Source organism: Carcharhinus amblyrhynchos, chromosome 2, assembly GCF_965287045.1.
Source record: "Carcharhinus amblyrhynchos chromosome 2, sCarAmb.v2.hapA, whole genome shotgun sequence".
Taxonomy (NCBI): Eukaryota; Metazoa; Chordata; class Chondrichthyes; order Carcharhiniformes; family Carcharhinidae; genus Carcharhinus; species Carcharhinus amblyrhynchos.
In genome coordinates this window covers 117,218,502-117,238,773 of record NC_137325.1, presented here as the reverse complement: position 1 = coordinate 117,238,773, position 20,272 = coordinate 117,218,502, and the positions used below count along the sequence as shown (strand labels likewise).

The window sequence follows — 20,272 nt, the reverse complement described above, 5'->3', positions numbered from 1 at the left end:
AGAGGAAATCCTCAGAGACACAGGGAGAATGTGCAAACTCTACACACAGTCACCCGAGGCAGGAATTGAACCTGGATCCATGGCACTGTGAAGCAGTAGTGCTAACCACTGTGCCACCCCAGGCCAGTCCTATGTAACTTCCATCTCATCATTAGATATAAATGACAAAGGTAAATTTTAAAGTGTATATGCTGGATTTATTCTGAGTTATTAAGCTTACGGTTTAATGAATCCATCATTTTCAAAAATTCTTTGTTCATGGAATGGAAGTGATGCTGGCTCAGCCAGTGTTTGTTGCCCATCCCTTGTTGCCCTGAAGAAGGTAGTGGTGAGCCACTGCCTTGAACTGCTGCAATCTGTGTGATATGGGTAGACCCACAGTGCAATTAGGAAGGGGTCTGCAGGATTTTGATGGAGCAGAAGCGAAGGACTAGTGGTATAGATCCAAGCTAGAAGGATGCATGGCTTGCAAGGGATCGTGGTATTCTCAAGCACCAGCTGTCTTTGGCTTTCTTAAATGGAAGTTCTTCGAGTGGTATTTTGTGGAGAAGATATTGACCTGAGAACAATATTGAACTTGGATAAAAATTGCCTTCATTTATTTTGTCTACACATAATAGAGCAGGGCAGAACATTCTTCTCAAGGTTTGGGTGAGATAAATGGAATGTAATAAGTTCATTCAAACTACAGCTTCATAACTCACACCCCAATCCCAAAAATTGTATCTGCATTCTCCTGCCAAAGAAAGAAATGGCTAGCCATAGAGTTTCCAGACATGCTTGCCCCCCCACATCAGTGGCACAGACCTTTCCACCAACCTATTCTATTCCAATCCATTTTCATCTCCAACTGTGCTGAATGCGGTGGCAGAGGTTTTAACATAATTGTGGCACAGATGCAGCTTGGAGGATGTATTTTTCTGTTCATCGTGAAAGGAATATTGGCCTGCATAGCATTTGTAGAAGTAATTTGGGCTTCTGAGGCAACATTTTTGCTGTCACCTTTATGTAACTTGTTTAAAGTAGTAATTGGAATTCTGAGGAATGAATAGGATTGCCATTAATTTTTAAGCTATGAGGAGAAAAGGCAAGAAGCCAGATTAGAGACTCATGGAGTCGGAGATCATGGAAGAAGCATTTTCACTGTGTTAGGTCATGTGTAGGACTATCACTGTGCTAAGTAGGATTGGTTTTGAACAGATATCACAGCTCCAGACTGGGCAACTATGAGGTGCTGTGAGCCATCAGTAGCAGTCGAATTGTACTTTACCACGAGCTGTAACCAGAATATCTCTCATTCTACCGTACTATATAGAGAGTGAGATTTCATAAGTGCAGAAATCCCCTTTGTCCAAAAGCCTTTTCAGCCTTTATCATCACTATTTGCATTCCCTTTGTCCGAAGCACTCCATCTTGTCTCCAAATTTCTCCACCCCCTCAGGGCCAACTGCCAATTCCTCAGGTAGTCCCCGAACAAATTGTATCTTTGTTCTGCCATTCACACGTTTGATCACTTAATGGACATTTTTAGCGTACTTCTCAGCCTTGATTATTGCCATTTACATTCCCTTGGTCCAATTACAGCTCCCAACCATTCTTATAGTATAAATCTTGTCTGATTTCCATAGCTTTCAGTATTGATGAAGGGTCATCTTGACTCGAAATATTGGCTCTATTCTCTCTTCACAGATGCTGTCAGACCTGAATTTCTACAGCATTTTCTGTTCTTGTCACAAATAATGTCCGCCTCTTTGAACATTGTGTTTCGATATGGTGAAGACAACAAATGGACACAACCAAAAACACTTCCTGGCAATCCCAAATAACATGTGCAATAGATACAAAGTACATTGAATTCATAGTCATATGTAAATTAAGAACTATGGACAGCCTTCAATACACCAAATCCATTTACAATTTAAACCACTGAACAAGAGTGTGGATCAGAAATAGTTAACATGTATTGATGATCCCTTCACTCAACATGCATAGTGCTGAGAAACTCCTCTTCCTCTGCAATGATTGCTTGTTTGGCTTACTCAAAGGAATGTTTACAAATAACTCAACGATGTTTGGAGTTGTGGGCAAAGAGTTGAGAAGTTGGCGGGCTTCAAATTTACAGGGAGAAGAGGACGATGAAATGGGTTTTGGGGGACACAATTGGATACTGAGGTTGGGGGGAAGGGATTCTTGATGGAGAAGGGTTTTCCCTTTCCTGTCATTAGTTTTCCTTCTTTGTCTGCTTTTGGGCGGTCTCCTGATTCTTGTAGCTTCTCATACTACAATTGCTACCACAAAATGGCGAATCATGATTTTCCACAATCTTGGATGTAACCTTGCTGTGCTAATTGTAATACATTTATTGATGGTAATTGGACCAATGTCTCCAGATTCACCTTTGTTGAGTATTGAAAATGAGTGTTGGAATTCTTATACCACTGATAAGTTACTAAGGGAATTGAAGCCCTCTTTAGTGACCTCACCGTGTTGTCCTCACCAAACTGAAAACCAAGTTGTAATTTCTGCCATTCCACAGCATTTTGCTTTTATTTTAGCACTTGTTTATATTTCTTAATCAGTTGGTGATTCTCACTATTGAATAAATCAAGATCATGTTTGAAAATATACTGTCAAAGTGCAAGTGTTATATAGAGTTGCACATTAATGTGGCCTACACATAAATCATAGGACTAAAACTTCTTATGACTTACCGTCATCTTCAGAATCCTCTGTGCATGTCATATCAAAGATTCTGCCTCTCCACTTTAGGCGGTTCATCACGTAACAGTTTGAGTCGCATCTGAAGCACCTATTAACTGTTTATTCACCTATTATTGCTGTTCCAGTTTTGTGTTTTGCTGTCCTCGCCCTCTAATCCACCAACCTTCACATTGAGTGGATTATCTTCCACCATTCCGGCCACATCCAGAGTGATGTCACCACCAATCACATCTTACCCTCCCCTGTGATACCACTGTTTAAAAAAGGAGATAGACAAAAGGCAGGTAACTATAGGCAGATTAGCTTAACTTCTGTAGGAGGAAAAATGCTTGAATCTGTCATCAAGAAAGAAATAGCGAGACATCTGGATATAAGTTGTCCCGTTGATACGATGCAGCATGGGTTCATGAAGTGAAGATCATGTTTGACTAATTTGGTGGAATTCTTTGAGAATGTTACATGTGCAGTGGACAATGGGGAATCAGTGGATGTGGTGTATCTGGATTTCCAGAAGGCATTTGACAAGGTGCCGCACCAAAGACTGCTACATAAGATAAAGGTGCACCGTGTTACGGGAAATGTATTAGCATGGATAGAAGATTGGTTAACTAACAAAGCAAAGAATGGGTAAATGGGTGTTTTTCTGGTTGGCAATCAATGACTAGTGATGAGCCTCAGGTCAATGTTGGGACCGCAATTGTTTACAATTTACATAGATGATTTGGAGTTGGGACCAAACATAATGTGTCAAAATTTGCAGATGACATTACAGTGGGTGACAGAGCAAAGTGTGCAGAGGATGCTGAAAGTCTGCAAAGGGATATAGACAGTCTAAGTGAGTGGGTGAGAGTCTGGCAGATGTAGTACAATGTTGGTAAATGTGAGGTCATTCATTTTGTTAGGAATAACAGCAAAATGGACTATTATTTAAATGGTTAAAAAACTGCAGCATGCTGCTGTGCAAAGGGACCGGCGTGTCCTTATGCAGGATTCTCAAGGAGTTGGTTTGCAGGTGTAGCAGGAATTAAGAAAACAAATGGAATTTTGTCCTTCATTGCTCGAGGGATGGAGTTTTAAAACAGCAAGGTTATGTTGCAGCTGTATAGGGTGCTGGTGAGGCTGCATCTGGAGTGCTGTGTACAATTTTGGTCTCTTTACTTGAGGAAGGATATACTGGCACTGGAGGGGGTACAGAGGAGATTCACTAGGTTGATTCCAGAATTGAGAGGGTTGGCTTACGAGGTGAGACTGAGTAGACTGGAGCTATACTCATTGGAATTCAGAAGGATGAAGGGAGATATAAGATTATGAAGGGGATCGATAAGATAGAAGCAGGGAAGTTGTTTCCACTGACAGGTGAAACTAGAACTAGGGGGCATAGCCTCAAAATAAGGGGAAGCATCTTTAGGACTGAGTTGAGGAGGAACTTCTTCACACAAAGGGTTGTGAATCTGTGGAATTCCCTGAAGCAGTTGAGGCTACCTCATTGAATGTTTCTAAGGCAAGGATTGATAAATTTTTGAACAGTAAAGGAATTAAGGGTTATGGTGAGCGGGCAGGTAAGCGGAGCTGAGTTCACGAAAAGATCAGCCATGATCTTATTGAGTGGCACAGTGGGCTCGAGGGGCCAGATGGCCTTCTCCTGCTCCTAGTTTCTTTACTCAGGTTGTAAGGGTGTGGAATGCCCTGCCTGTAGCAGTTGTGGACTCGCCAACTTTACAGGCATTCAAATGGTCATTGGATAGGCATATGGATAATATTGGAATAGTTTAGGTTAGAGGGTCATTAGATTGGTCAGCGCAACATCCACTGGTCAGCGCAACATCGAGGGCCGAAGGGCCTGTACTGCGCTGTAATGTTCTATATTCTATAGTTCTTACATTCTTATGTTCTCCCCTGTTAGCATTCCAAAGCAGGATTGTTCCCCCCACAATATCCTTGTCCACTCTTCTACCACCCTACCTGCATCCCCCATGACATCTTCCCACTCAAATGCAGGAGTTTTTACACTTGCTCTTTTACCTCCTCCGTCCTCACCGTCCAAGTCCCCAAACACTCCTCCTTTGTGGAGTACTAGTTTATGTGTACAACTTTCAATTTAATATATTGCATTCAGTGCTTGCAATGTTGTCTCCTCCTATTTGGAGTCACCAAGCACAGACTTGGTAGCCGCTTTGCAGAACAACACCACTCAGTCTGCAAACACGACCCAGAGCTTCTGGTTCCTTGTCAATCTCCATCTTGCTCTCACACTGACCTCTCTGTCCTTGGCATGCTGCAGGGTTCCAGGGTTCAACGCAAAATCAAGGAACAGTAATTTCAAACAATAAATTCTGCCAACACTGCGAATTCTTCCCTGCCCCTCTTTTTTGTTTCTATCTTTGTTTTTCCAAGTGTGCTGTTTTTCACCTTTTTGCTTTAAGACAAATTATTCTACCACTCTCTCTTTCTCTGAATCTTTCATTACTTTATCACATCCATTACCACTGTCTTTGCCTTTTGCACCATTAAATCTTCCGTCTCTCCTGCTAAGATTACCCCTAAGCCTGTTATGCTCTAGGGACGAAAGTCCCAGTCTATCCACTCTCTTTCCTTATAACTCAAACCATCAAGTCCCAGTAGCATTCTGGTAAATCGTTTCTGCACTCTTTCTAGTTTAATAATGTCCTTTCTATAATAAAGTGATCAGAACTGTACACTATTCCAAATGTAGTTTGACTAATGTCTTGTACAACCTCAACAATACGTCCCAACTCCTGTATCCAATGTTCTCAATGAAACCAAACATGCTGAATGCCTTCTTCACCCCCGCCCACCTGTGACACCACTTTCAAGGAGCAACGAACCTATACTCTAAGATCTCTTTGCTCTATAACTCTCCCCAATGCCCTAGCATTAACTAAGTAGGTCCTGACCCGATTCAATTTACCAAGGTGCATCACCTCGCATTTATCTAAATCAAACTCCATTTGCCATTCATTAGCCTACTGGCCCAGTTGATCAAGATCCTGTGGCAATCCTAGATAACCTTCATCACTGTCTACTCTGCCACCAATCTTTGTAACCATGCCCCATAAATTCTCATCAGATCACTAATATACATAACAAATAACAGCGGACCCAGCAGTAATCCCTGAGGGACACCTCTGGTCACAGGCCTCCAATCTGAAAAACAACCCTTTATAACCACTTCTTCTATCCTCTCATCAAGCCAATTTTATATCCATTCTGCTACCTCACCCTAGATCTCAAGAGATATAACCCTTTGCAACAATCTACCATGTGGTACTTTGTCAAAGGCCTTGCTAAAGTCAATGTAGACAGCATCGACTGCACTGTCCTCATCCACCTTCTTGGTTACCCCTTCAAAAAGCTCAATCAAATTTGTGAGACATAATTTTCCACTCTCAAAGCCAGGCTAACTGCTCTGATTTGGTTCTTACCTCTCTAAATGCCAGGAAGTCCTGTCTCTCAAAATACCCCTTCTAACAACTTACCCATTACAGATGTTCCCAGGCTTATCCCTGCAGCCCTTCTTAAATAAAAGCACAACGTTTGCTACCGTCCAATCTTCAGACACCTCACCCGTGGCTGTTGATTCAAATATCTCTGCTAGGCAACCTGCAATTTCCTCCCTAGTCTCCGACAACATCCTGGGATATATTTCATCAAGTCCCGATCTGCTTGATGCACTTTGACTTCCAGCACCACCTTCTGTTATACGTACACTCCTCAAAACATCATTATTTATTTCCCCAAGTTCCCTAAAATCCATGCTTTTCTCAACAGTAAATATCGATGAGAAATATTCATTTTTGATCTCAGCCATCTCTTGTGGATCTGCACAGATATCCTTGTTGATTCTTAAGAGGGCCTATTCTCTTGCTAGTTACTCTTTTGTACTTTATGTATTTGTAGAAGCTCTTGATTCTCCTTTGCCTTATCTGCCAAAGCAATCTCGTGTTCCCTTTTTGTCCCCCTGGCTTCTCTCAACTATTTGCTGCTTCTTTTGGGAAATATTCAGACCATCTTTGAATAAAATTGATGGGATGGTTGGTGCTGTGGGACCCTTCAAATGAGCCTCACGCTAAGAAGCAGATCTGCAGCTTGTCTTTTTAAAAACTACAAACTCTTATGTTGCAGCAAATTTGTGCTGGCTAATTGTTGGTGAAAACCAAAGCTTGGCACCAATACAAACATTGAGGTACCAATGAAATGACTTTGAAGTAGAATCAAGCTCTTTGCTTCGAGTGGTCCTGAGACTGATTTTGATAATTTACTTTATGACTGCACTATTGATGCAAAGCTCATATTGCAATGGTGGCATCCATGTATCCTTATACAGAAGGGATTTTCCATTAGATGGAGCAATCAGTTTGTGTCCATTGTGCTAGGAATCTAGCAAACAGTCTTCTAAAGAGAGATGCAGGACATACTCTAGAGCATTTTTGAGAGAATTATTTCCTTACTAAGGTTGGTGCCGTACATCTGAGAAAGTTGAAATGAGGAAAGAAACAGATTTTGTACGGTTTATACGTAACGGGGTGTCAAGATGGCAAATTAAATGTGATGTGGGTATGCCGGCGTTGGACTGGCGTAAACACAGTAAAAAGTCTGACAACACCAGGTTTTAGTCCAACCTATTTATTTGATAATATACTCACAAGCTTTCGGGGTTAGCCCCTTCGTCAGGTGAATGGAGAGTTCTGGCTCTGTCTGAGGCCAGAACTCTCCATTCACCTGACGAAGGGGCTAACCCCAAAAGCTTGTGAGTATATTATCAAATAAATAGGTTGGACTAAAACCTGGTGTTGTCAAATTAAATGTGAACAGAGTTAAAGTTACGTGAACTACATACGAGGGGTTTTATGGCAGATATCTTAGATTTTGAAAGTTTAAGGGATAGTTTGGACAGCCTGTCATGTGAGATGTAGTACTTAACATGTCCACTAGATGGCATTAGTAGCATTGGAGACTGAGAGGAGACTAAGGGCCTGTTGGAAATCAGACTTCATGCGCTGATTTGACCAATTTTCTACACTTGAAAATGAAATAAATCTGATATTGTGTGCCACACAGGACCAAGAATAAGATGCAGCCTGTAATTTTTTTTCAAAATGATTCTTATTTTACTGCCAGGTGTAGGAGTATTTTGGGAGTTATAAATGTCACAGGTAGATTTGATACAGTAGCTGTTTGTTACATCGATTTTTTTTGGCATGAAAATGCATCTTTTAAAAAAAATGATTCTTTCCATACCAAGTAATACGGGAAATGTTTTGCAATTGAAGTATGCTTGCAATGAAAGCTTATTGACTTGCATTACATGCTTTTTGTTTCTGTTAACACATTGAAAAGTCTAGCACAACATAAACGTCAAATAATAAGCCTACCTTGTTTTGCTAAAGGAGGTTTTTAAAAAATCTCATTGGCTAAATTTTTGCTGAAGTGATTTTAAAATATGTCTTGGCTTGAGTTAAATATGTGTGTTTGTGCAAAGTATTGCTCAATGCAATAAAATTGTTTCCATCTGTTCCTCACAGAAGAGTGTTACCAGTCTTTTTGTTGAATTCACCCGTACAAAACTGGTGAACTCATGTACCCCAAGTGTAATTGAATGGAGCAAGAATTTTATTGATCAGTATTGGAGATTTCCCAAGATTCCATTTTGTGTTTTAATCCATTTGTGTTTTTTTTTAGTTTTTGAAAGGAGAGACCTAATTTTATCTTCACTTCCAATCATGTAGAGTAAAAATTATTTTGATTACTTTGCATCCTTTATTTTTATCCATAAGGAAATAAAACTGACAGAAATGTGGTTACTGCATTGACCATCTTGAATCCAATAATCCAAAAGTTGTGCGTGTCTTTTTAACTTTATGGGAACAATTAAATTGTTAATATAGTGTACAGTTTATTTTGTCTAAGATTTGTGCTTTTGGATTAAATGGTGTAACCTAGGGTTGTCTAACAGAAATTATTAATTAGCCACAAACTTGACTACAGCAACACTGTTATAGACTTGTGCCCTCATTTTAGGAGAAAATATACTGCACACACAGCTTGTAAATTTAACTAAAACTTGTGTTTAGTGAGGAACGTTGTTCAGCATTGCGTTTGAATCTTTGTGGTCTTCCTTTTTCACCAGAGTTTAGAAGGGGGCCTTGTGGTGCAGTGGTAGTGTCCCTAATTCCTGGACCAAAAGCTTCATGTTTGAGTCCAATGCCAGGACTTGTTGGCTATGGAATGAACATTCAACATGGTTTGATGACCTGATAATCAGTTGAGAAATTTTTTCACCACTTCCCCCACTATTTCTCAAAGGGTTTGAAAAAACAATATGGGTGTGAAACTGCATTAAACAAACCAAAGTTTAGAGTATGGCTCCAGATTTATCAGATGCAGCACATTTTAGTCCTGCACTTGAGCCTTTTATGCTCTCTCTCCATATGAAGCATTCAGCTGCTCTTAATCAGCACTTCTGTGAGAGTGACCCTCCCCCACCTTTTCTCTCCACTGTGCATGACTCCTAGGCTGTTGATTGTACTTCCTGCACTTTTGAATTACTTAGGCTTCATCGTTTCTGTTTTTGCTTAATCCAATTTCCTCTGTTTTGGTGCCACTGCTGGTAGCAGCTTCCTGTCAAATCTGGTGGACCTCGCCATACTTTGGAGCTCTGTGGATGTCCTTCTTTGCACATTGCATTGCTAGAGCTAATTCCAGCACCTATTTTATTTCTGAGTCTGCTAATAACTCTGTTTTGCAGTATCATTTACACCACACATTAATCGGTCTCACAATAAGTCATTGAGTGCTGATCCAAACTCTCAATGCTCCACTATTTGTCTTAATCTTGCCACAAGGGCTGCTATTGTTTCTCCTGGAGCTGTCTCTTATTTGAGTTGTATTAGTATCATTACAAGATTATTGAGGGCTTAGGATGATAATGTCCCTTAACATGATCTACTAGCTCAACAAAGGTTTTAGTGTGAAAGGTTTAGAGTGAACATCCAGGGATGTCAAATTTTGGATTAATTTTCATATCTGGGTCACACACGCTGTAAGCAATAACCTTCTTATCCTCCTCTTCTATTCCATTAGACTGGAAACAAATATTGCAAATACTCCACATCCTGTGCCCCGTCATTGGAATTTACATCAAATAGTTCCAACTTGCCAGTGATAGGCATCTTGCTGATTTCCTCTTTGCAGGTTAGACCTGAGTGGAATTAAGATGACTGTTTCAACTGAGACCTCCTTTGCACTTAGTATAATTTGAAATATTACCGATTTCCTTGTCGCCAATGTGATAGTCATAATGATTGGCAACCACTAGGTTAACAACAACAGCTATTTATTAACTATGTACAGTGTGCTTCAATATGAGTCATCTTCATTCAGCTCTCGAATTGATTCTGATGGAAAAATCCATGCTCAGCCCTAGGATTTACATGCTCCCACCACGTTGGGCAAATGACCCTCCAGGCATGCACCCCGTAACAAGGCTCACGACTACGTTCAGGTTTTGATTTTCATCATACCATTTCTCCAACTGAGGCATGCAGAATTAAATACCTGAGAGGTATAGAGTTGGGGTTCTATGTTAAATGACTGGCAGACATCATTTTTATTTCATTTATTCCTCAAAATACAATTGATCACATTTAAATTTCCAATTTGCAACACTTGACTCATGGTTTGGCTTGCGTATTAGCCGACATTGCTTGAAGCCCAATCAGTCATCCGTAATGCTATTGGAACACTTTTTCGATGCATCCTTGTAAATCATTTTCCTGTGTCCACCATGTTCAAATGCAGAACAGAAGGATATATTGTTCAAAGAAGAAAACAGTTTAACTTCCAGCAGCATTTTTAGTATAGAAACACTGTGGTAAAATGCTTTATTTGTTGAATTCTGCAGACTCAATTGCAGCTTTTCACAAGATAGATGTGTAAGGAAAGCCATTCCTCATCTTAACTCATCCTTCCAGACCAAGCCAGCTGTTTCTCCTCTCACTTTTCGAATCCAATGGTTAAACAATTCCAGGTTTTTGCTTACCACCCAATGTAATAGTTCATTTCACACGTTCATCATTTTATAAAGAAGAACTACCTTACGTTGGTTCCAAGTTTGCCTTTGGCCAGTTTGTTCTCCTGCCCTATGCCTTGTTCTTCTGTTTCTGTTTAATTTCAAAAGGTGTTCTTGATTACTTTTGCTACTTCACTTCAATATTTTCCTTGAGATCCTCTCATGGTTAAAGCCTAAGATTCCTCCTTTGTTGCAGCAATACCTCTTCTCACTTATTCCCAGTATCTTCTCACCTTCTAATGATAGACACTGATCACCTTAGAAAAGTTAAAGACTCAGAAAACCAGTGTGCAACATGCTATTCTCCTTCATGAAATTCTAATAATTATATAGCTTTACGTACTGTTTTTATGCATTCATATTATGTGGCCATCACTGTCAGGCCCTGTACTTACTGCCCGTCCAATTGCTCTTGGACTGCTCACAATTTGAGAGCCAACCATATTTCGGCCAGACGAGGAGAGTACAGCAGATTTTCTTCCCGAAAGGATATTGGTGAATAAAATGGGTCTTTGTGACAGTCGATAAATCTTTCATCATTGGACTTTGATTTTTATTGCGTTCACTTTTCACCATTGCTGAGGTGGGATTCAAACCTGGGTCCCCTATAGGATGACCCACAGTCTCTGGATTGCTCATCTAGCAACAATGTCACTGTGCCACTGCCTCCCCTTCGATGGACCAAAAACTGGAATTGCACTTCAGACAGTGTGGCACTTCCTCAATGCTGCATGATGCCTTGATGATGTGCTCACATTTCTGGAGGGATCTTGAACGCATAGCCATGCTTTAGCAACAGCGCATGGCCACTGAGCCATGGCTCACTTTGCAATATACACTGCTGAACAGCATTATATGGAATTGCATGATTGATGCTCCGGCAGTGACATGGGACTTGAACCTTTCAGTTTGGCCTTTGAAAAAAAGTAGAAACATAATGCTATTGTTCAGTATAATGTTAAGGTTAATGTTTGTGCAGTGTGAATCTTTTGGTCATGGCCGGCATTGCTCATTCTGAGTTTTCAGAGGTGACATTTCCTGAAACTGAGAACATTTAAGTATGGGCCTGTAGTTGACTGTGATGTACTTTACTATTTCAGAATACAAAAAGATGGAAGTAGTATAGAAGGGGGTCAAATGGCCAATTGTATTTGTACCAGCTCTATGAAATAGTTATCCAATTTGATACACTCACCTGTCCTTTCTTGTATATAGCCCTGTAAATTAGTTCCCGTTTTTAAAGTACAATTCAGCATTTGTTTCAGCCTCTCCTGCAGTGCATTCCAGATCATAACTTGCTGCATCATTTACTCTTTCCTCGTGTTGCCACTGAATCTCTTGCCAACACCTTAAATCTGTGTCCTATGGTCACTCACCCTTCTGCCACTGGAAACTATTTTTCCTTATTTACTCTATTTGAAACTTTCGTGATTTTGGAAGGAAATATATATAATTTATATGTGCAAGATTTTCTTTAAGTATGAAAGATAACCATTTACTGCTACTCTGCGCTGTGCGTGATTTAACCAGTTTTACATTCGTGCTGTCTCCTGTGTTCATGGTTACTTAGTTTTGAGGCACAGTGGCAAGCACTGCTGCTGCCGCACAGCGCCAGAAACACAATTTCGTCCTTGGCTGACAGTCTATGTGGAGTCTGCACATTCTCCCCATGTCTGCATGGGTTTCCTCTGGATGCTCTGGTGTCCTCCCATGGTCTAAAGATGTGCGGGTTTGGTTGATCGGTCATGCTAAATTGGTCCTTAGTGTCCAAAGATGTGTAGCTTATGAGGATTGGTGGGGTAAATACATGGGGTTATGGAATAAGCCTGGGTAAGAGCGATGCAGACTCGATGGGCCAAATGGCCTCCTTCTGCACTGTAAGGATGCTATGATGCTAAGTTTACTTCTTCACTCAAAGGGTGGTGAATCTCTGGAATTCTCTGCCCGTTGAAGTGGTGGAGGCTGCCTCGCTAAATATTTTTAAGACGCGGGTTGATAGGTTTTTGATAGGCAAGGGGATTAAGGGTTATGGGGAGAGGGCGGGAACGTGGAACAGAGACACGACAGATCAGCCATGATCTTATTGAATGGCGGGACAGGCTCGAGGGGCTAGATGGCCTACTCCTGCTCCTATTTCTTATGTTCTTTATTATGTGATGTTTTATGAAAGTAGGTACAATACCGACTGAACTGCCCTCACTAACCGTCTCTGGACTTCCATGAAAAAACAACTTTGCCTTTAACCAATTAATGCTGGTTTTAATTTATTAACCAATATGTTGCCAAATGCAAATTAATTTTTTCTTGGAATAATGCCCCTCAAAGTTTTTCCACTTGATCACAAGGATGGCAATTGCAGGAGACTCTTGCCACTAGCTCCTAATTCTCCTCTGATATGGGAGTGTTGCCATACAATCAGCTGATCACAAATATTGCACCACTCTTCAAAAAAGTGGAGAGTAACAAACCTGGTAGCTGGGAATGTGTCTCGTCTGTACTCTAATTATTTCACTTTGAAGGCTGCCTGTTGCCGTTTCCAGTTATACTGCCAATCTTTAATTCCTGTCCATCTGGACCTAATGCAAATAATTTATATTTGCCTCCCAGTATTTGAATATTTTCATGTGATTTTTATTTCTGGTCTTTTTCCATAACTGCTCTGTATCTAATGATGTTGTCATCATTATTTCCCATACACGCCTCCCATGGAAGCATCTTTCTGAAAGAAAAACAAAAGTTGCTGGTAAACTCAGGAGGTTTGGCAGCATCGCTGGAGTGAAACAGGCTTAGTGTTTTCGGTCTAAATTACCCTTTTGTTCGAACATTCTTTCTTTGTTGGTGGGAAACATATTGGTCCTGAACTCATCGCTGCGTTGTTGGAGACTAGATATCTTTTCTCAAGAAACGATCCAGGCCCCCGTGGAAGCCCCCACCCGTTGACTTTGTGATAATTGCCTGGCAAGTTTGTAATTCTGGGCAATTGCCGTTTCCCAGGACCTTCTGAAAAGGTCTTTGAATTAGAGTCAGAGGCTTTGGATGGTTTTGACTTAACTAGATGTTTGCCCAAGAAACAGAAAAATATAAGTCTAACTCTCAGTTAACTGGAATGAAGGGTTTGTCAAGTGAGGAGCGGTTGAGGAGTCTGAGTCTTTACTTGATGGAGTTTAGAAGGATGAGGGCGGGATCTAATTAAAACTTATGGAATACTGAGAGGTCTAGATAGAGTGGACATGGAGAGGATGTTTTCACTTGAGGAGACTTAGAACTCAGGGCACAACCTCAGACTGAATGTTTAAAACTGAGATAAGGAGGAATTTCTTCAGCCAGAGGTGTTGAATCTGTGGAACTCGTTGCCACAGAGGGCTGTGGAGGACAGGAGTGTCTTTAAGACAGAGATAGGTAGGTTCTTGATCCCTTTATTGATCAAGGGTTAAGGGGAGAAGGCAGGAGAATGGGGATGAGAATCACATCAGCTGTGAGTGAATGGTGGAGTAAACTCGATGGGCTGAATGGCCTGATTCTGCTCCTATATCTTGTGTACAACTGACCCCACAATCACTGACACTAACTCCCCTTGACCTGACCTCACCTCACCTCACCTCACTACTCTACTTTCTTCAAATCATTGATCTGACCCGATCCTTCGGTCCAACCTTGTCGAAAAACAATACCTGACTCTCCACTCGTCACCCTGTCTGTGCTGCCATCCAAGCATCCTCTGCATTACCCACCTGGCCCCCATACTCATTTATGCATTACCTCCGACCCTCGGATACAAACATACTGAGAAGCTGTTGAAATGTCCCTGCTTTTTAGTGTATAAGTGAACATTAACCAGAATGTAGCAATTCCTGTGAGAAAAGCGAGATGTGGCTTGCCTTCCCCTGATAAGCCAGTGTTATGAGGAAGCAGTGGATTTATGGAAGAGTCAAGTTTTATTAAAAGATTGAGACCAGAAGTCCTGGCTAGAAATGTCGAACTTTGAAATATTGTAAAACAACAATCATAAAATCCTAACAGTGCAGAAGGAGGCCATTTGGCCCACCAAACCTTGGGCGACTTAGGCAATTAATACTGAAAGTCCTTTTGTACACTGTTTCAGGAATTTCTCTTTCTCTTTGCCTTTTTAACCTGATAATTTTTCTAGAATGCATTAGGATAATTGAAGTCCCTTATCACTACCCTAATAGGTTAGATCTTTAGCATCTTAACATAAACATGCAAAGATTAAGGCCTTTCCATTTTCTCATCTTGGCCATGCTTGCTGTGGAACTCCATCTGTCCACATACTGGTCACATTAGCACTACACCTTTGTATGTTAGCTGCACTTTTGCACACCTACATTCATTTTTCATCCACTTGAGTTGGCATCCTGTCTCTGTTAGTGATTGTATGGCCAACTCCAAAGATGGCCGCCGACATGGAGTGAAGTAATCTGTGTGGAGTTTGCACATTCCTCCTGTGTCTGTGTGCATTCCTCCAAGTTTTCTGGTTTCGTCGCAGAGTCCAAAGATGTGCCAGTTAGGTGGATGGGCCATGCGAAATTGCCCCTTATTGTCCAAGGATATGTTGCTTCAATGGATTAACTATGGTAAATGTGTGGGGTTTCAGGGATAGGGCCTGGGTAAGATATTCTGTCAAAGTTGGTGCAGACTTGGTGGGCTGAATGGTCTCCTTCTGCACTGTGGAGATTTTATTTAAAAAACAAAATGGCTCAGGGAGATATCAATAAAATAAATAAAAGTTCGTGGGAAGTTTCTGTGTCCTCAACTTGAAATTTATGACCTGAAGTTGTTGAGTTCAGATGGCTGTAAAATGCCTCATTGGAAAATGAGGTTTTGTTCCTGCAGTTTGCATTATGCTTCATTAGAACATTATAGCAGAGCAAGGACAGAGATCTGAGCATAAGAGCAAGATAGTGAATTGAAATGGCAAGCAACCGGAAGGTTGGGATCATGCTTGCAGACTGAGTGAAGGTGTTCTGTGTTTAGTCTCCCAAGAGCCCTCTCCACAGGTGCTGTTCAGGCCCATTGAGTTTTTTCAGCACTTTAAATTGACTCCCTCTTGTCCATAAGAAAGTGCCCTTATTTTCCTCTTCTCTACTGCTATGTAAACAGGTGCTTTTTTTTCCCCTGATTTGTGCCTTTTTAATTGGCAACATATTTTTCCCAACCCTTAAATTTGGTGTGTGCCAATCCTCTATCAATGACTTGCACAGCACGCATACACACACACCCATAAGCATGCGCATGCGCACACACACAAGCATGTGCACATGCATGTACGCACACATGTACACACACAAGCATGCGCAAGGGGTTTTGCAATATCCACTTCCATTTTATGCTTGCACAGTAAATAGACACGTAAATCCAGTAGTTTTATTGTGGTTGTGCCCTGAAAAAGGAAAAGGGTTCAAGGCATGGCCACAATAAAAATATTGGATTTACATGTGTCCAAAGTTTGGCATTTGAAGTCAATTTCAATATTCCCCTTCGAGGGAGGTTGGCTGATTGTGGAAAGCTTTGTTTCTGGAGTGGGACTGGCGTGATAGAAGAAGGTGCATTAAAAGAGTCAGGAGAGATGAGTTTGAAGGTTCTGGAAATTGACAGGTTTACTGAGGAAGCCAAGTCTTTCTGCTGCGACCGGCTTGATGGTAGACATTGCAGGCTGTTGCCTAAACTCCTGGTCACTTTGGAAGTGAAACAGGAACTGCTTGAGATGCCAGCGTTGGACTGGGATAAACACAGTAAGAAGTCTGGTGTTAAACCTCGTGTTGTCAGACTCCTTACTGAGGTCAGTTCCAACAGACAATATCCCAGTGCAGCTTAGGCGAGCATGTGACATCGCTCCTTGATGTTGACACAAGATATATATTCCCAAGCTTGGTATCTAGGTGCTTAATTAGAGTCAGGATTCCTCATGTTTTTGGAGACCCTGGAATCTGCCGCTCTTTTTGTCAGAACTGTTGTGAGGGGACTGGTAATACTTTGGCCATTAACAACATTGTGGGAAATTACGACTTGCGACGGTTTCCCTTTGTTTGGCAATTGCTGGACTTGACGCCCCGTCCCTGTGGCCATGGTGACCTTGAAATTGCTGCAAGGCAGTAGGTGACTGGCTGAACCATTTATTAGCTCAACAATTTTTAACAGCACAGGAAAAAAAATGACTTTATGAAGTAGTCCAACTGAAAAATGTATTTTTTTTATCTTCCACTTCTTGACTGTGAGAACTTGCTATTTTTATTTCAGGTTTCCAACATCAGCCATGTTTCGGCTTTTATTATCTGGTTGCTTAGACGATCTCTGCGCCTCTGAATTGGCTGGCTGTCCAATTCCTGGAAATGGCACCTGTTTCAGGTTCCAATGCTGTATCTCACATCATTGAGATCAAATATAGCACGGTACCTTTGGTCAACACTCCCATTCCATCACAACTTATTCTCTTTTGCCCCCACCACACCAATCTTTCTGAATACAATGTTGCTTAAAATGTTAAGTTTCTAATATTCCCCTTTTATGAGCCAGATCAAAGTAATTACCCCTACTTTTGCCATGCAGCTCATGAATCTTTTCTGGCACTCTCCATATAATCCAAACCCGTCTTAGTCTCCCATGTATTTCACCTGTGCCTGATCCATGGTTTATGTTTGAGTTACTCTTTATTCTAATGTTGCTTGACATTCCCAATCCTTGATGTACCTAGAGGCATGTAGGTTCACAGCGTGGAAACAGGCCCTTTGGCCCAACTTGTCCATGCTGCCCTTTTTTAAACCACTGTGCTAGTCTTACTTGCTTGCATTTGGCCCATATCCCTCTATACCCATCTTACCCATGTAAATGTCTAAATTCCTTTTTAAAGGACAAAATTGCACCTGCCTGTACTACTACTTCTGGCAGCTCATCCCACTCAGCAGCCTGTGTGTGAAAAAATTGCCCCTCTGTACCCTTTTATATCTCTCCCCTCTCACTTTAAACCTATGCCCTTATCTGTCCTCTAACGCATTATCCACATGCTACACCCCTTCAAATCAGTTGAAGAGGAAAAATTTATAAAACTAAGGGAAAAGATCAGAGGGGCAAGGCCGATTGGATAGCTCTTTTGAAAAGCAGGCATGGGTGCAAAGGGTGGCTGATCTCCTCTGCTGAATGGTTCAGTCAGGACCTCATCCATCAATAGACATGTATTTTACCTGCAGTCAACTACGGTAGTTTGTTTAAACACACTCATGGCTTGCACGGAAGTATAAGCATCCTCGACCTATGATTGAAAATGCTGCCATTAAAAATGTCTGCAGTAGTATAATATAGATAATGATTAAAGTTAGTTTGGGGATTGGTGACTGATAAATGTATACTGATGCTGATGTTTTTGTCAGATTGGGGGAAGAAGTCCATGTACAAGGTAAACTGGCGGCAGCACCACAGTGGGGAGGTTTTTGGAATGGTATCCTCAAGTAAGTACTTCTCACATACTTTACAAAGCCTTTGTGAACGAACAGATGCATGTGCGTATTTTGACCCCTGTATGTCAAAATGTCCATTCACACATTTAATGATTATTTTGGATGTGATTTGTTCCTGAACCTTCTACTTTAAGGACCTTGCTGTTATCCCGCCAGATGTGGCAAGTGTAACATTTGCAGTGCAAAAGCCATTTGACTGCTGCACAGGGAACTTCAGCAGTTTCTACTTGGCAATTTAATTCTTCAAATAACTTGAAACAGTTTTCAGGAACATAAAGCCGGATGAAGTTTGTGTTCTCTTTCAACATAGCCACCCACTCCTCCTCTCTAGTTGCTTTAATACATGAAACATTTCACTTCTTCATTATAAAAGCAAAATATGCAGATGCTGGAATCTGAAACAAAAACAGAAAATGCTGGAAATTCTCAGCAGGTCTGACAGCATCATCCAGACTCAATGTTAGTTCTAATCTCTCTGCAAGATGCAGTCAGACCTGCTGAGATTTTCCAGCCTTTTCTATTTCTGTTTTACTTCATCATTTACTGTTTTCACCTGGGTACCTTTTGTATGATGTCTGTTCATCCTTCAAAAGCACTGTTCTTGAAATGGTTTAGAAGTATTTAGCAACATTGTATGTTGTAATCTTTCTACCCCACGATTGCAATACCTCAAAGAACTGTATTTCCAGCCAGGCTCAGAACCCCGTGATTATTGCTTCTGAACGTTATAAGCAGCAATTTGGATTATAGTAATTGTACACTCAATCTGGGTTGGTTAATTAACTGTAGTTGGTGTGCATGGTCTCTTAATTGGAAGGCCTGTAATTTCCATCCCTAATCCTTGATTAATCTGTCAGCCTACATTGATATGCAGTTTCTAATGCAAATTTCAGCACTCCTAATCCTCTTGGAATGTGAAGTTCTGTTCTGGTTTCTTGTCCGGCTGAGTTTGTGCCACTCCTGGCATGGGTTCTCAGTCTTCTGGACAGCAATTTACTGACTGGAATTTGGATCCGAGCTTCAAGGTTGATGTATTTGGAATCTCTTACTTCTCTGCTGTGATTGAGCCCCAGTGTGCAAGTATACTCAGATCGCCAGAATTCAAGTTGTTTCCATATAATGAAACTTGCATATTTGCGAAGTGTTTTTTCACAACTCAAGCCTACTGTTAAAGTTTCACACTTTGAAATGTTGCACAAAAGTTCATAACTTTTCAAATATTCAAATTATTTTCAGCCACTCCAAACTTTGAAATTATTTGTACACAGTTTTTTGTGAACTCAACAGAAGTCAATAATTCAGATCATTTACTGTCTACACTCTTTATTTATTCCTCCTCACAGGAATTTGCAGCTAAAATTACTCTGTTTGAAGTGTTTTTAAAATAATATTTATTGCAAGTTGGACATTCGTCAGAATTAGAGCCAATATTGGACAGTAACCTTTTTGTGTAATGTGTGTGACATCTGTTGCGGTGGTTTAGTAGTTTGTAGAAATGCTTGGAAATAAAATAGCTGCGGCAGCAGTGTAGTGTTGGAACATTGTGGAGAGCTGCAGAGTAGTGAGACGCAGTTGTTTTTTTGCCACACTTCGAACCTCCTCCTCGGTTATGTCACTTCGAGCTGTTTCTGTTTGGTACCTAGGGATTTCCCTGTGGAAAGGAGGAGAATAAGGAGGATTGTTAGGCTTGTCACACATGCCTACCTGGATGCATCTCATGTCTGGAAGGAATGCTGGCAAAATCCTGGGGAGTAGATTTGCTGGAGTTAGCATGTGACTTGGAATGGAAACACAAAGCCTTGTATTTATATCATAAATATCTCAGCGCATCTTAATGTCTACATATACAACTAATTACTGCTGGATATATATAAATGGTATTGTACACAGTTAGATCCTTCCAATTGCTGTGAGATGAATGACAAGTTGGTCTTTTATTTTGTCTATGTTGGTGTAAAGTCAATCAGTGTCTCAAAATAGTTCAGTTTGGGAT

At 40.9% G+C, this 20,272-nt stretch overlaps 1 protein-coding gene across 8 annotated transcripts in view; it reads left to right on the top strand.

The window, feature by feature from the left end:
• mpp7a (MAGUK p55 scaffold protein 7a) overlaps positions 1-20,272 on the top strand; it is a 467,172-nt gene that overhangs the window by 151,328 nt on the left and 295,572 nt on the right. For 2 of the 8 annotated variants that reach the window (XM_080211709.1, XM_080211674.1), the window contains one exon: positions 18,193-18,270. The exons of the other annotated variants lie outside the window; for them this stretch is intronic. The gene's annotated coding sequence lies outside the window, so the exon portion shown is untranslated. The remainder of the gene's footprint in view (positions 1-18,192; positions 18,271-20,272) is intronic. 8 annotated transcript variants of the gene reach the window in all.